The sequence below is a fragment of the Melozone crissalis genome, unplaced genomic scaffold, assembly GCF_028551555.1.
Source record: "Melozone crissalis strain CALT ecotype California unplaced genomic scaffold, PUWL_Pcris_2 ptg000005l_1, whole genome shotgun sequence".
In the NCBI taxonomy this organism is placed as follows: domain Eukaryota; kingdom Metazoa; phylum Chordata; class Aves; order Passeriformes; family Passerellidae; genus Melozone; species Melozone crissalis.
The window spans coordinates 35,973,723-35,987,787 of record NW_026535783.1 but is presented as its reverse complement, the minus strand read 5'-3'; positions in this window follow the sequence as shown (position 1 = coordinate 35,987,787).

The window sequence follows — 14,065 nt, the reverse complement described above, 5'->3', positions numbered from 1 at the left end:
GTGGACTCCATCTCACAATCTGAACTGCACAGAAAGTAGATGAAAATGCGATGTAGAAAATGTAGTCTAGCTGAAGGGAGAATGAAGCAGACTGAAGGGAGATGAAGTTGTGTGTTGGGCTGAAGGATCTAAACTGTATAACTGAGCTACCTGTAGTGGTCACTCCCTGTAACTTCTAAGTACCCAGAATCAAATTATGAAAAGATTCAAGCCTTACTACAAGGAGAGGCGCTGTCTTCCTAAAGCCCTGCTCTTGGAAGTAAAGGGTTAAAAGGGGAAGAATGGCAAGGAAGATGGTGGATTCACTTGAGTGACCTTACAGCTGGGAATGCCAAGGCCTGGAGAATATCAGTGTTAAACCACATGTTAAACCTACTGCTGTTTACCCCCTATCTGTTTGGAGAAGTAGAATTTCTGTGTAGAGATAACATAGATGTTTACAGAGACTTGTAGGCCCCATCCCAGACATGCTTCAGCTCCCTGTTGGGAGCAAGATCAAAGCAGAGACCATAAAAAGCACAGGGAGGTCACTGCACGGTGCTAAACTCCGCGTGCTCAGGCCCTGGAGAAATGGGCACAGCAGCAGCCCTGCTGCCACTGCCAGGACTGGACTGAGCCTGATGGTGCCTGTGCCCTCACTCGTGTCACTGCTGCCCGCCTTGTTTCAGGACCCTCCAGTTAGAGAGGTCATGGAATAAACTTGTTCTCTGCATTTCAGCTGCAGGTTTTTTGTGGTTACCCTAAGTCATCTGTGTGATGATTCTGTTCATTCATACAGCTGCGAACAGGTGTCAGGGGTCTATTATCAGCAAACTTTCTCAAACAGACAGACCTCATGAGCTCTTAGATCTGGAGCAGTTCACAAACATAGTGTCATTCTGGACAAGGAAGACCTTTCCCTCTCATCCTTTCTACTCCTTCTCCCTACCTAATGCATGAAAGTAAGACACCTGTTTTGATGAGACATAACTTTTCAGCTCTTTTCCTAAGTGTTGAAATAAGAGTATTTCTGTTTTTGCAGGCAATAGCTACTCTATCCACTAGCAACCACTCACAACAGTTGAGAATAGGAAAAATTGGAAACAGACGTTACTGTCCTCCTTTCCATAAGGAAGGTCCACTGGGGCCTTTTAAGACTAGTATAGGGGTCTTTGCTGGGAATCTCAATGGCTAAAGTAGTTGAGAGGTAAATCCTAACAACCATGGGTATGACTTCTGTTATCTTCTTCTTTTATCCAGAAACTGTGTGGGAAGGCCTTCTCTCTCTTATGGTCTGCAAACTGGGAACATTTTGTAGAAACAGTAGAAGTAATCTCTTATGTCAAGATCCTGGTGTTAGCCATTGATCTTTTCTGTTGGAGGTGCCAACTTCATTGTTATATGAACAATTGCATGAAAACCCCAATGGTCCAATGTTTTGACTAATCTGCAAATGTTTAACTGAGGTTGCTCTTTGTGTCCTTTACAACTATATCTGAGGCAAGAGATTCCCCAAAAGATCTTTTGCTCTCAAAACATATATAACTGCTGTGGAAATCTGCTTCATTTGATGGATTTGCTTTTGTTACCAACTTCCTGGATACTATCTACTTTATTCAAGAGGCAGCACTTTTTTCCATCATCCCATCATCATTTCAAGCACCTGTTTGTCTCTTTTCCATTTATCTGTCAGTGGCATTGCTCCTATGTTTCCCTTTAGAGTCATAAAGAGCCAGGTGCTACAGTGGTCCCTCATTTTGTGATCAAGGACAGCAGCATCATATAAGGCAAATAGGTTTTCATGAGATGTAAACAGATTTCCACCTCAGTGATTGATTCATGTCAGGAAGAAACAAGGTCTGGTGTCTGGTGCTGCCAAGTCCTGCAAGGTCCCACTAATGAGCCCTGTTAACAGAGGAAATCAGAGGCCAGGAATTCATTATTGTCTTTGAGAAATAATGACTGCAAAGTAGAATTAAAATAGGAAAGGTGTCAACATCCTTTTTACTAGGATTTTCACAGAAAATTCAGGCAGATGCTGACAGTGTTCTTTCTAATTTCTAGAATCATTGAAAAGAGGAAGAGGATCGCAGGCCAAGGCTCAAAGTTCTCTGGTCCCAGACTGATAGAACAAGAGCAATTCATGACTGATGGTCCAAGGCCATAGGAAGGAAGCACAGGGCTGTACCAGGGTGCAGCTCTGGCCCTGGTCTGTGGGATCAGGCCGTGCACTGAGACAGAGCCCAGGTGCTGGGAAGTGTTCAAGGCAGAAAGAGCCTCTAGCAACCAAAAACAGCAACCAAAGTTCAGGATAGGAAGACAAGCCAGATGAAGAGATAAAAGGAGAGTAAACTGGATGAAATGGATATAAAAACAAGCTTACTATAGAAATAAATGAATAAATTTCAAAATAAAGGAGGGTTACACAATGTTAGGCTCTTCTAGATAGTCCACCTGTAATTCCAGGAAGAAGAAATCCCAGGGGAATCAGCAAGGGCACACATTCCTCCCTGGAAGACTTCCATGATCTCTACCATTTCCTCAGGATGCCCTACCTTGTTGAGAAATAATATAGATAGTTCAGACTGTAAGGAACTGTGGCTTACTTGCCAGAGCTGTCTACAATATTTAATAAAGATAACTGATGCAGCATATATATTACATAATACCATGTAGATAAATCATGTGAAAAAAAAAATGTTTCTCTTACCAGTTTCACATTGGGGTAAGGGAGAAAGAACTGCTAAAAATTTAGAGCTTTGACCTGGACTGCTCAGCAGTAAAGTATGTTAGTATTTCCCTGAAAGCAAAACACTTGGTTCAGGCACAAGCACAACATCACTCACATCTTTTACCTCTCTGTTAACAACACAAATGAAAGTGTGAAGTATGGATGTGACTTGACTACTGTAGAATGCCAGGACTAATTTTTAACTACCCATAGCCCAAACTTCCTGAAATTCTGGAGGTTACTGCATGCACATGTGGAACCACCACCTATCTCTGCACAAGAGTGCATAGAGATTCTTTCTTGTAACACTGACAAGAGCTTACATTTCTTTCCATGTTCTTTAGTTATGATCTGATGTACTATTTTTTTCACCTACAATGATATTATATGCCTCATCTTCATCTTTACTGTAATTTCTGAACCCTTGTAGTTTAGCTCAACTGTCTGCAGTATCAAAATTAGTTTATTGTCAAAGGCCACATTTTGAATTAGGATCAAAAATGTTCATGTTCCCAGCAAACCAATTTTCATTTGGAGGATGAAGAACCCTGAGGCTTTTTTGTGTCTACAGCACTCTTTGTCTGGCAAAGTTGAACTCTTAAGTTAGCACTAGCTTTCTCTTTACAGTAGTATCTATGTTGCCATATGCCAGAATCAGTAATTTAAATTTAAAAGTCTCTTCTATTTTATGAAAATTTATAATGTATTTGATGTAATATTCCCTCTGCTTTATTGCACAAAGTCAGTATGTTTTTGTTGCCCTCTACATAGCATGAAGATTTTAATGTGCATTTTTCCTTTTCAGCCAATTTCATCTAAGTGCAGTGGCTTTAAGAAGTGGTGTCCTAGTTCCTGTCCAGATCAGTGACAGCAGGCATGACCAAGACCATGTTATTAAATACCATCTTACATCATTGCCAGGGCAGAGGGAAAGGCACTCTCACTCTTCTGAAAATGGTGACCCTTTCCAGTCAGGACAGCAAGCATGTCCATGGCTGTGGTAAGGGTCCTTTCACCATTGTTGTCCATGTTCCTGGCTTTGGTGAGCAATTTCCATGTATATCAGCCTCTCTTTGTACACTTTTGTTATTAATATTGTTGCTGTAGCTGTTCATTTTCTTATCTCATTGCTGTTTCCCATAAATTGTTCCTATCTCAACCTGCAATTTTCATATTTTTGTGCCTCCAATTCTCAATTCCATCCCCAGAGAGAAAAGGGGAAGGGGAAGTAGGGTGAGCAAATAAGTGGTGTCTCATTCAGGAGAGTCTTGGTGGGGGACACTGAATTGAGGAGTGCTATTCCTAAGTCATGGCAACTGGTTATTTTACACTTTAAGCAAATGCATGAACTAATACCAATGACAGCAGACAAAATGAAATAAATAGATATTTATGGTTACCTTGTATTTTCCTGCTTTGTCTCCTCTCTGTGCAATAGTTGACACTGTGGTAGATAATTTCATAGAGAAATTGTTAATGAAAGCATTTCCTCTTGCACAGAAGTTTCAGAGCCAAATGGAAGCAGTAGGTCAACCAAAAGTTGTAAGACCAAGGACTCATGCTAAAGTTATTCTTCTACACTGTCAGCATTGTCTTTCTGTGTTGCTATGTACGAGCAAATCCCAGCATCATCTTCTATGTGTTTACCTGCCAAAGCAGAGGATAACAAAAGCCTCACTACACCAATTTCACCCATTTGCTTTCTTGGTAGGCCTGATTGAAAGCAAAGTCTCTGTACACTAATTCTATTGCATTTGTCAGGGAAGAAGTGAGGAGTGTGTAGACCTGAGGTTCCGTTCTCTAACCTGAGAAGAGCATAGGCAAAGCAAATCGCTTACTCTCAGCTGCTGCAGGAGTAGCACTACTCCTTCTCTGGAGTTCTCCTGAGCAGTGCGCACAGCGTTACCTGGTGAGCGCAAAGAAAAAGGCTTAGGCCATAGGGCTTTACATTGTTCAGGCACAATAACTCCCTACATTCCTTCTTATTCTTAGGAAAGTACATTTGAAAAGTATTGTTATAAGTGTTATTTCTTTATTTTCTGTGCCATTGCACAACCAAGCCTTTCTGATTAAAGCTCAGTGTGCGCTAATATCTGTACAGGCACCAAGCACAAAGTGGTTCCCACCACAGAGAACTCCCCCATGACTCACACTGAAGCTGGTAGGACCACTTTGCAGTCCTTCTTTTCACTGTGGTGAAGAGTAGAAGGGCAGGACTCATACTGACAGTGTTTTTGCATAAACAAATCTCAGAAAAAAAGATCGTCACTCATGGATATTGCTATGATACTGGAATCACATAGGCTTAGTGTCATTCAGAGGAGTGTAATCCCTGAATGTACACTAGGATTTCCTGCAGCCCACAGGCAGACACAATCCCAGCTCTCACACCACAATATTTATTAAAACCTACCTAACAATATGTTCATTTGCTGAACCCTAAACAATAATCAATGCTGAAGTAGTGTAACTGTACAGTATAGTGTGGGTTGTATTGTTGTTTTGGAGTTAAAGAATGAGCATCCTATTTATCTTCTTTCTACGAGGCTAAAGCTGTGATGACATCCCACACATTCCACCTTTTCTCCCCCTGTTACACTGGCACTGCTATGGTGCCCCACTATAAAGGAATATAGATTTTGGATTGTCTTTTGGTCCCAGAAGAATGATACCTATGTAAGGCAGACTAAAAAATAACTTTTAATTGTCCAGTAAAATTATGGTGCTTGCAATGCTTAGCATCTACTTCCAGTCCCAATAGCTCAAAAACCAGCATTTAGGGGAATTTTCTATGGAGTTTAATAAGGAATGACAAGCTTTCTATTGAATGGTCAAAACTACCCAGAGAACGCTGTAACAGGGATGTAATTCTCCATTCATAGCTATTAGCTGCACTAAATTTCTATGGAATATTACTGATTTCTTTCTTGTTAAATTCAATAAGAATTTTACATAGAAAAAATATGCGCACTTACTGCAGCCTACACAGATACAAGGCAGAATATATCTGTATTGTTTAATAGAAGGTAAAATTGCTACTGTTCTGTTACATACAAGGTGGGAGGTTTCTGCTGCATAAATTCTAAGCATTTGATATTCAACAAAAATCAGTTCATACTAAACACACTTTGTTTCAAAAAAATGTTATAACTTAGGCTTAACTAACAGCAACCTCAAAGTACTCCACAGTATTCACTGAGGTCTCTTTATTATCAGCCTTAGAAGAGGAAAAAGAGTGGATTTGTGCCTGCCATATATTATTGCTAGGGTGTAGTAATAGCACAGGTGAATTTAGGTGCTCGTGGTTAGTGCTTAAAAAAAAAAGTCAAGTAGAGCTCTGAAAAAAACAATGTGAAGTTCTGTATAAACACATAGGAAAGCCATGTTCATTTAAAGCTCCATTAGCAGCACAAAGGGATAGAAGAAGCTGATATTTCACTTGACACTAGCAGCAGTGCCAAGGCTCACTCACATCTGAGAGCCTGGGCTTCCTGCCAGAGGGCCTGCCAGCAGGAAAACTGGTAGTGATGTTGTGAGAACAAGAGCACATAAACATTAAAAGCAGATACTAGGCCAAAAGGCACATAAGGTTGTCCCTGTTCTTTATGCAGCAAGAACTCTGAGACCAAGTTTTACTTCTTCAGTGTCATTGACGTGTAATTCAGTGCCTTTCCATCCAGATACAAGTATTGCAGTTTCTGTGAGCAGTAATTCTGTGGCAGAATCTTTGTCTGCCAGACAGAGTGCTTTGATTGACAATTCATAATTTATAGGCAAGACACTTGAAGAGAGAGTGAAAATTGAGCTTAGAAAATATCTCAGCAGCACTGGTCCTTGCAGATGTTTTTTTCTGGACAAAGGCTGACACTGCATAATATGCCCTAAGAGGACTTCCCTCTTTGCCAGAGATTTTCATTTCAGGACACCTAACACATGCTAAGGTTTGTTTGCAGCCTTGTTTGCCAACAAAGATGAGGAAGTGTGTGCTCCAGAGCTGTATGAGTAAGGTCAATGTCAACCACAGGTTCCTATACTCAACAACCACAGATCCCTCTATGCTACTCAGGTCCCAACATCTTTTTGAAATGGTCAAAAGGTGAGTAATGCCTGCCAACCTAATCTGCTATAAATGCATGCTAAATATAATGAAAATGTGGTAAATTAAATTTCTGCACCTCCCAGCTTGGTAGGTACTTCTAAACCTATTTTTTTAACAGAACAGCATTCTTGTTTCATTATCATATTGGAGGGAAAAACCCCTTAGGGGCCTATATCAAAGCTAATATATATTAGCTCTGTCTTCTGTCAGATTGAGTCCCTGGCTCTTATTTGTTCTTCTCTGTTCTTGTTTCAGTTTGGGTCTGGTTTGTTTGTATTTTATATAAATTAGTCCTACAAAGAAATTGCTCTGTTTGAGTCAATGTCTCTTGCCATAGGTATGCTGCCTTTCTTCACTAAATTTGTATTTTAACTATCAATATTATTGGTACTCCCAGGTTTTTTTTTTTCATGGAGCTTAGGGTATCTCACAGCAGCAGATACCTCTTTTGTGAGATCTGTGTCAGAAAAAAGTGTGGAAAAATATAATTTTAATATCATACAAGAACTTGCAGATATTTCAAAATACACAATATAATAAAAAAAATAGAATTACACCTGGTGTAGGGCTAAAATAGTATAAACATGAATACACAATTGAAATTAACATTGTTTCTGAGCAAAGATAGCAAATTTTTTTTCCATAGTGCAGGCATTAGGAGAACAGGGTGAGATAAAGCCTAAAGTCGTGAAATGAAGATGCCTCAAAGGGGAAACAGGGGAGCACATCTCCAGTAAGGCTTCACTCATCTAGCTAGTAGATCACAATCCTCGTTTAAACCCTGAAGAGGGAAGTAAACCCAGAACTGGTCACTCTTCCTTGTATCAGCAGCTTGTCTCCAACAGACAGAGTGGTGATCCCAGGGCTTTGGCAGGCATTGCTGGCACAGAGCCATGCAATATTAATCTGGCATTCTGATAAAAGGCTTTAATTCTTCCTGAAGAGGCACGATTAGAACTGCTCCTTCATGTAATGTTGTTGCAGAGCTTTAACCTTTCTCACAGAGAAAATGTAGAAAATCGGCTCCCTAAGCACCTATTCACATCCCAAGCTGCTGCAGTTCCTAAAGAGAATTGTTGCTGCCAGGGTGTCTTGTAATGGCCATCAAAACCTACTTCAGTAGCTTTAACCAGAAGTAATAATTTTCATTAATTTTTTATCTGTATAGAATAGAAAATGGTGCAGGCCAAATTCTGACCTCCGTCACATCTTGTTAAATCTCAAGAAACACTTCAATAGCTGTTAAAGAAATGTAAATTCTAAGTGGTCTATAGCCTGGACACTGAGAACATAAACAGGAAATTTGCTGTCACTTCACACCAAGTCAATGAAGCTAACACAACCATACTTTATTTAAGAGAAATATTAGTGGCCACAAACATTTATTTTTCATATTTACAAATATTCTGTACAAATTAATACAAATACAAATGAAGAAAATACAAGCAAGGAAGAGGAAGGGTTTGTCAAAAATGTGATTTCTTCTTTTGTGATACTTTTTATTGAACCCTATAAAAAAAAAAAGAAAAAAAAAAATCTGTTCTTTGTTGCCATGGCAATAGATTCCCAGGGTGAAATTATATCATACTGCCTTTCTTCTAGGTTTCTGCTATGTGCTATCACCACCCACTCTCCTTCATTAGAGTCAATAATCAGCAAAACCTCCCCACCCCCAGCCTTTATTCATCTGCATGTTTTGGGGTGGAGGATGCAATAGTTGTTGTTTTGACAGGTGTAGAGAAGACAAGTGAATTCTCAGTGTGCTGAGGAAGCACAGGATGTGCTGCCTGAAATGTTTCCAGTCCGGTCCCCTTTGACAATGCCTGTGAGCAGCCGTCCATCCGCAGTCTCATTTCTCTTCTGCACATGCACTAACTGCTGGTGTCAGCTCTACAGCACTGCTCTCTGTCTCCTGGGAGAGATGGAAGCAAGCACCTGCACTAGCCCTGCATTGCCAAAACAACATCAGATTTGAAGTACAACCCTGATTTTCTTAGGTAAAGTGCTGTTGCATTAATTCAGCGTGTCACCTTTCCTTTGCACCACAGCAACTTCAAAATTAACACCTACATAGCAGACAAACAGGCCAAGAAGAGCTTGCAGAACACACTCCAAAGTCTGAACACTGGAACACAATGTAGTCTAATTTTAACAGGCTTGTACCAGGAAAGGAAAAATCCTGGCTTCCATGTAATTATTCTGAAACAATGTACCATTTCCACTCTCACGCTCAGTATCTAGCCAGGCATTTGAACTGTCTGGATATTTCTCCAAGGCTGGATTCATACATGCCTTTTTTTTAGCACTAAATCCTCCTAAGTCAAGTAGTTAAGTTAAACAGTTAATTCCTGTTAAATACTGACCTTGTTTAAATTATCCTGGTTCCATTACTTTACAGAACTGAACCAGTTTATCATACTGATTAACAGCAGCTGAAGAACTAGCCCTGGACAACTTTCTGATGTTTAATATTACAGAATAGTTTTCACTTCATTTGGAATAGACATTAGTGTTCTCTGGTGTTTCTTCATGTTTTCACTACTCATGAAACACAATGCACCTGCAGATTTTCCAAGGCCATGGCAGAGACATGAGCTTCCTCATTCTTCCTCCTCTGGTCCCAGTCCTTTTCCATTACCACTGCTTTTGCTCCAGAGCCAGAGGTCCTGTTTGTGCAGCTGAGTCACCAACCCACCTATCTCCCTCGCTTGTGTTCAAGGCAGTCTCTCCCCTTGAGCAGTACTCACCAGGTTTTAAATAGTAATTTCTAGTATTTAATCTGAATTTACTAATATGTCTTTGTTATTCTTTCATGTATCATAACTAGATTTTTTTTTTCTCATTGGCCAGATTGTAAAATATCTTTGCTTGTTTAAATACTGGTATCTAATGTTAAAAAAAAATAAAATAGAGAGACAGAGAAAATGGAGCTTTGAAAGTGCTTCACATAATATTATGCATTAGGTTTTTGCAACAGCCTGATAGCTGAAGGTCATGTCTGTATGACAGAACTCTTTCTCTTTGCCTGTCAGTTAAATTAGTTTCTAAATATGGTTTCAGGTACAAGACCCATCATTGTTAATGCATGTCTTTGTTAATTCAAGAATAAGATGTTCTGAATGCTTACTTCCCATTTAGTAATTCTTTATGGATACAATGGTATCTATTTGAGCAATACGCATATAAATAATGTATGATTTTTGTAGTGTGAATAAGAATGAATCATGATGCTACTGTTCTTATGAGAATGCTATAATGACATTCTGTATTTAAATGGTGGACCCATGCTGCTTCCTATGTCTTGAAGTCAGGGTGAGATTCTGGATTTGAAAAGCAGTCCCTTTATTTAAGCACATAAGTTTGACTTTCACCCTTCATTCTACAGGATACTGCACACTGAGATGCCCGCCCAGCAGAGTGATTACAAACTCTCCAGCCTGTACTAATGTAAGCAGTGGTTTACTCCACCAGGTTAACAGCTAATACTGTTATGTCTAACATCTAGACCTCCAGATCTGCTTTGCTGAATCTCAGGTTCAGATTCCTGTTAGAAGTTTCCATAGCATACTAATAGGGAGTTGTGACGATTATTAATAAATAAAAAAATATATATTGGTTTTTGCAATACAGCAGTACCCTCACTTTTCACACTTATTCTGTTTGTAGCTGAGAAGCCTCTAGGGTATATGGAGAAGGAAAATCCTTCAGGGACTCAAGATGTTAAATCCTACTGGGACAGTTGAGTATGTATGTATATGGCCGCTGCTTTTCCTTTGAAAATTATACAGAAAGAAGATAATCACTAAAATATACAATAGTAACCCATCCATTGTAGTCCCTGAACTCATTAAGTCATTTGTTCAGCTTTATTTGTGATACAATAATAAATCAGTTTAAGGGATGAAGTACAAAATTATTTGAAGACATGCTGGAAAGGATTCATTCAGCTGAGAAAAATGGTTTTAACACTCCTTTTAACACGCTCTGAACCACACATCATGGGAAGTGCTCAATACTGGTCCTCAACATTACACATACACCCTGTCTTAATTTTGAAATTGTTATTTTATCCCAGAGTCCTTCCTCAACCATTTTTACTCCCGGCTACACCAGAAAAGAGGTGCTATGAGGTAAACTGTCTGACTCTCTTGATCCTCATCAGGCTTTTGTAACCATCCAAGCAAGCTTGGACATATCAAGGTTCTGTTACCTTGAACTAACAATGCAACTAGGTAAAATAAAGTGGAGGGGGAGGGTCTGGGGAAACAAACTTCAGCAGGCAATGGCTGAGCATCACAACCAGTACCCCTTATACCAGGCAAACTTAAAGATCAAGCTCTGAAACCGGAATTTCAATAGGACAGACTTTTTTCTATACCACAGGAAACTTAAAAGTGACTTGATTAGAGTATTTGAACAATATACAGCATCTCTTAATCAGCTCTCCAAGATTCTGTGTAATTTACATAACAGAAGCCCTTTGTGGTTTTTTTTTTCCTCTTGCTTGATGAATCCCCAGTTTGCAGAAGTTTAGTTGTGCTTCTGTCTAGCTCTCTGTATGACATACACACACACAGAGAAGCACTCAGCACAATCAGATTGTGTTGTGGGCAATATCTGGCAAAGGAACCTCACACAAAGGAAACTGAACACAAAATTCCAATTTCTCTCTTCAGAAATTAAGCACAATTGTTTCATTGTCTGGTGTACATGTAAGCAAGATAGGCAGATGGAATGTATGGGCATGAAACATGCCCAAGATGATTACTTTAGCTCCCTAACATCTAGATGACAATTCTATACAAGTTCTGTTTGTTGGAGATTCATGCTTAGGGTTGATTTGTTTTCAGAAATGCCCAAATACACAGAGCAAAGGCTGCAAAACAGCTTTTTTTTTTTTTTTTTTCCATATGTCAATGATTTCACACATAGGCATTTCACAAATAGCTGGAGAGTGCTAGTCCTTTAACACAACACCTATAGCTTGTCAGGGTGCTGGGCAGCTGATGCGTTCATCCAGTTCATGATTTTCAAACTGCTGCCCTTGATTCCCCAGTATTTTGAGCAACCTGGATCATGTACTAATCCCACAAAAGAAGTCTCCCACATTTCTACCTTTAAATATCACCTGCTAAATCTGTTCTGGTTTAGCACTAGTCTTGCATTATCAGCTTTTCTCCAACAAAAATTGTGACAGGCAAATTCAAGCACCAGTGTGAAGACTGAGGTTTTGATGAGTGTACAGATTTGAGATTCCTGTGGTAAATGTGCTTTCAAAACCAAAGAGATAGTAACACTTGCTGTAGTAACAAGGTATTTTTTATGGACTCCACAGTAGTCTATCTGTCAAGCCAGATCTGCTGAGACAGGAAAAATCCAGGGCAGCATTTAAAAGCATTAATGGCTTTAAATCCAGATTTTCACAGTGCATCCTTGAAGGAAACACTACTGTGTAGGTGTCTTGTCTCATGTTATCTGACAGAGACAGTCTTAGAGTCTAATTGGAATAAGGAGTTAAGTGTTAGGATAGCATCTTTTTTCAATCATCACTTATTTCAAGTCTTATACTGTGCACATCATGCAGATCCTACAGACATTCTTCATGTACATTTTAGTCATGTTTAGCTAAAAAAGAAAAAACATTTTCAGCAGCCAAATATACATCCATGGTTTGGGGATTAAACTCTATATCCAGCCTGCATTTCCCATGCCTTATCTGTAAAATTATACATTAAACACTACTCAGCATTTATTTCTAAGGATAAGGTTATGACACCGCCACATTACCGTGCCTAAGGAATTTGAACCCACAGGTGGCTTTGGCAGGTAACAAGCCAAGGCCATGTGTCAGGAAGTACATTTACTTTCTAACACCTGACATCAGCAGGAAAGTGGTGTGGGAAGTTTGGTGAGTTAGAGCAGCAAAATAAGCCACCACAGGCACTATCCCACCAATCTCTTCTACCCTTCACATGGGTTTCTCTGAAGCTGGTTCTCATGTGTGGTGAATACATGGAGTACCTGTTCAGAATTTACAAGTAAAATTACTTTACACCTAACTGTTACAGAGGTGTAGGAGAGGATAATTAAAGGAACCAATGCTTGCAAAGTATTTGAGAAGCACTGAATGAAAGTAATTGTATAAATTTAAGTTCTCTTGTTAAATGTTTTCTTTTCTTTTGTACATATGTATACCTTGATTTCTTTGTTTCTATACTGATTGGAACTGTAGAGATTCCCTTAAAAAAGAAAAGAGAATAAATAGACATAAATACAGAACAGCAAATGCTCCCTCATCCTGTCATCCATTACTTCATGAAACTTACTGATCAGTGCAAATAAGTTTTTGTTGTATCATACATTACTGATAGGCCTGATGAACTTTTATATTTCAAAACTGAGTGGCAGGAAATCTAATGCATATTGCATAAAAGCTGATGCAAAGCTCATGGTTTTATCACAGCAAATGTTATAAAATTTATTATTAAACATGCATATCACAATACTGAGATGCCAGTCAAGTTCAAGGTTTATAGTGCAATATACAGTACAAACAAGTCCCTCATGGTCCCTGTAAATTTCTTGAGGTAGCATGGGAATTACCCGTGTTTTGTTGACTTCTTCTTTCAAGTGTAGATTTAGAATATCCTTTGGCCTGACTGAAGAAAATTTATGAAAAACATAGTTACATATTTGATTTATTTTGTTTTTGTAGGAAACCAACTGTTTGAGCTCAGAATTAAAAAGTCAAAAAACCAAAGGATTTAGTTGTGCTACTTTACAACATATATATTTTTGCCCCACAGAATATGTTATCCAATATGCAACAAAAAGGTATACTATTAAAAGTGATATTTTGACTAAACATAAGAAAATATACATCTACCTTACTGAAATGATAGATTAACACAATCTTTGTCAAAATGTTTTGATTTGGAGTAAACATTCTTTTCAGAAAGAGACAGTTCTGACAAAAAAATTAAAATCAAGCATTTGCAGATTATTTTGCAGATTATTTTTTATTAAAGAAACATACAATAACAGGGAGACCAAACCTACAAGTGAGAATTATTATAATTCAAAGGAATGTAATTGCTATGTAGCCCTGATTTTGATTAATGATTATTCTTGGGTCATTTGTCAAAGGCTTTCATGATCACAGTTCAGCTTCGGGGAAAATGATCTCTCCACCACAGATGTAATTCTTCCTATTTTCATCAACAGCTTGTATTTTTCAGTAGAGAAGAGCATGTGTT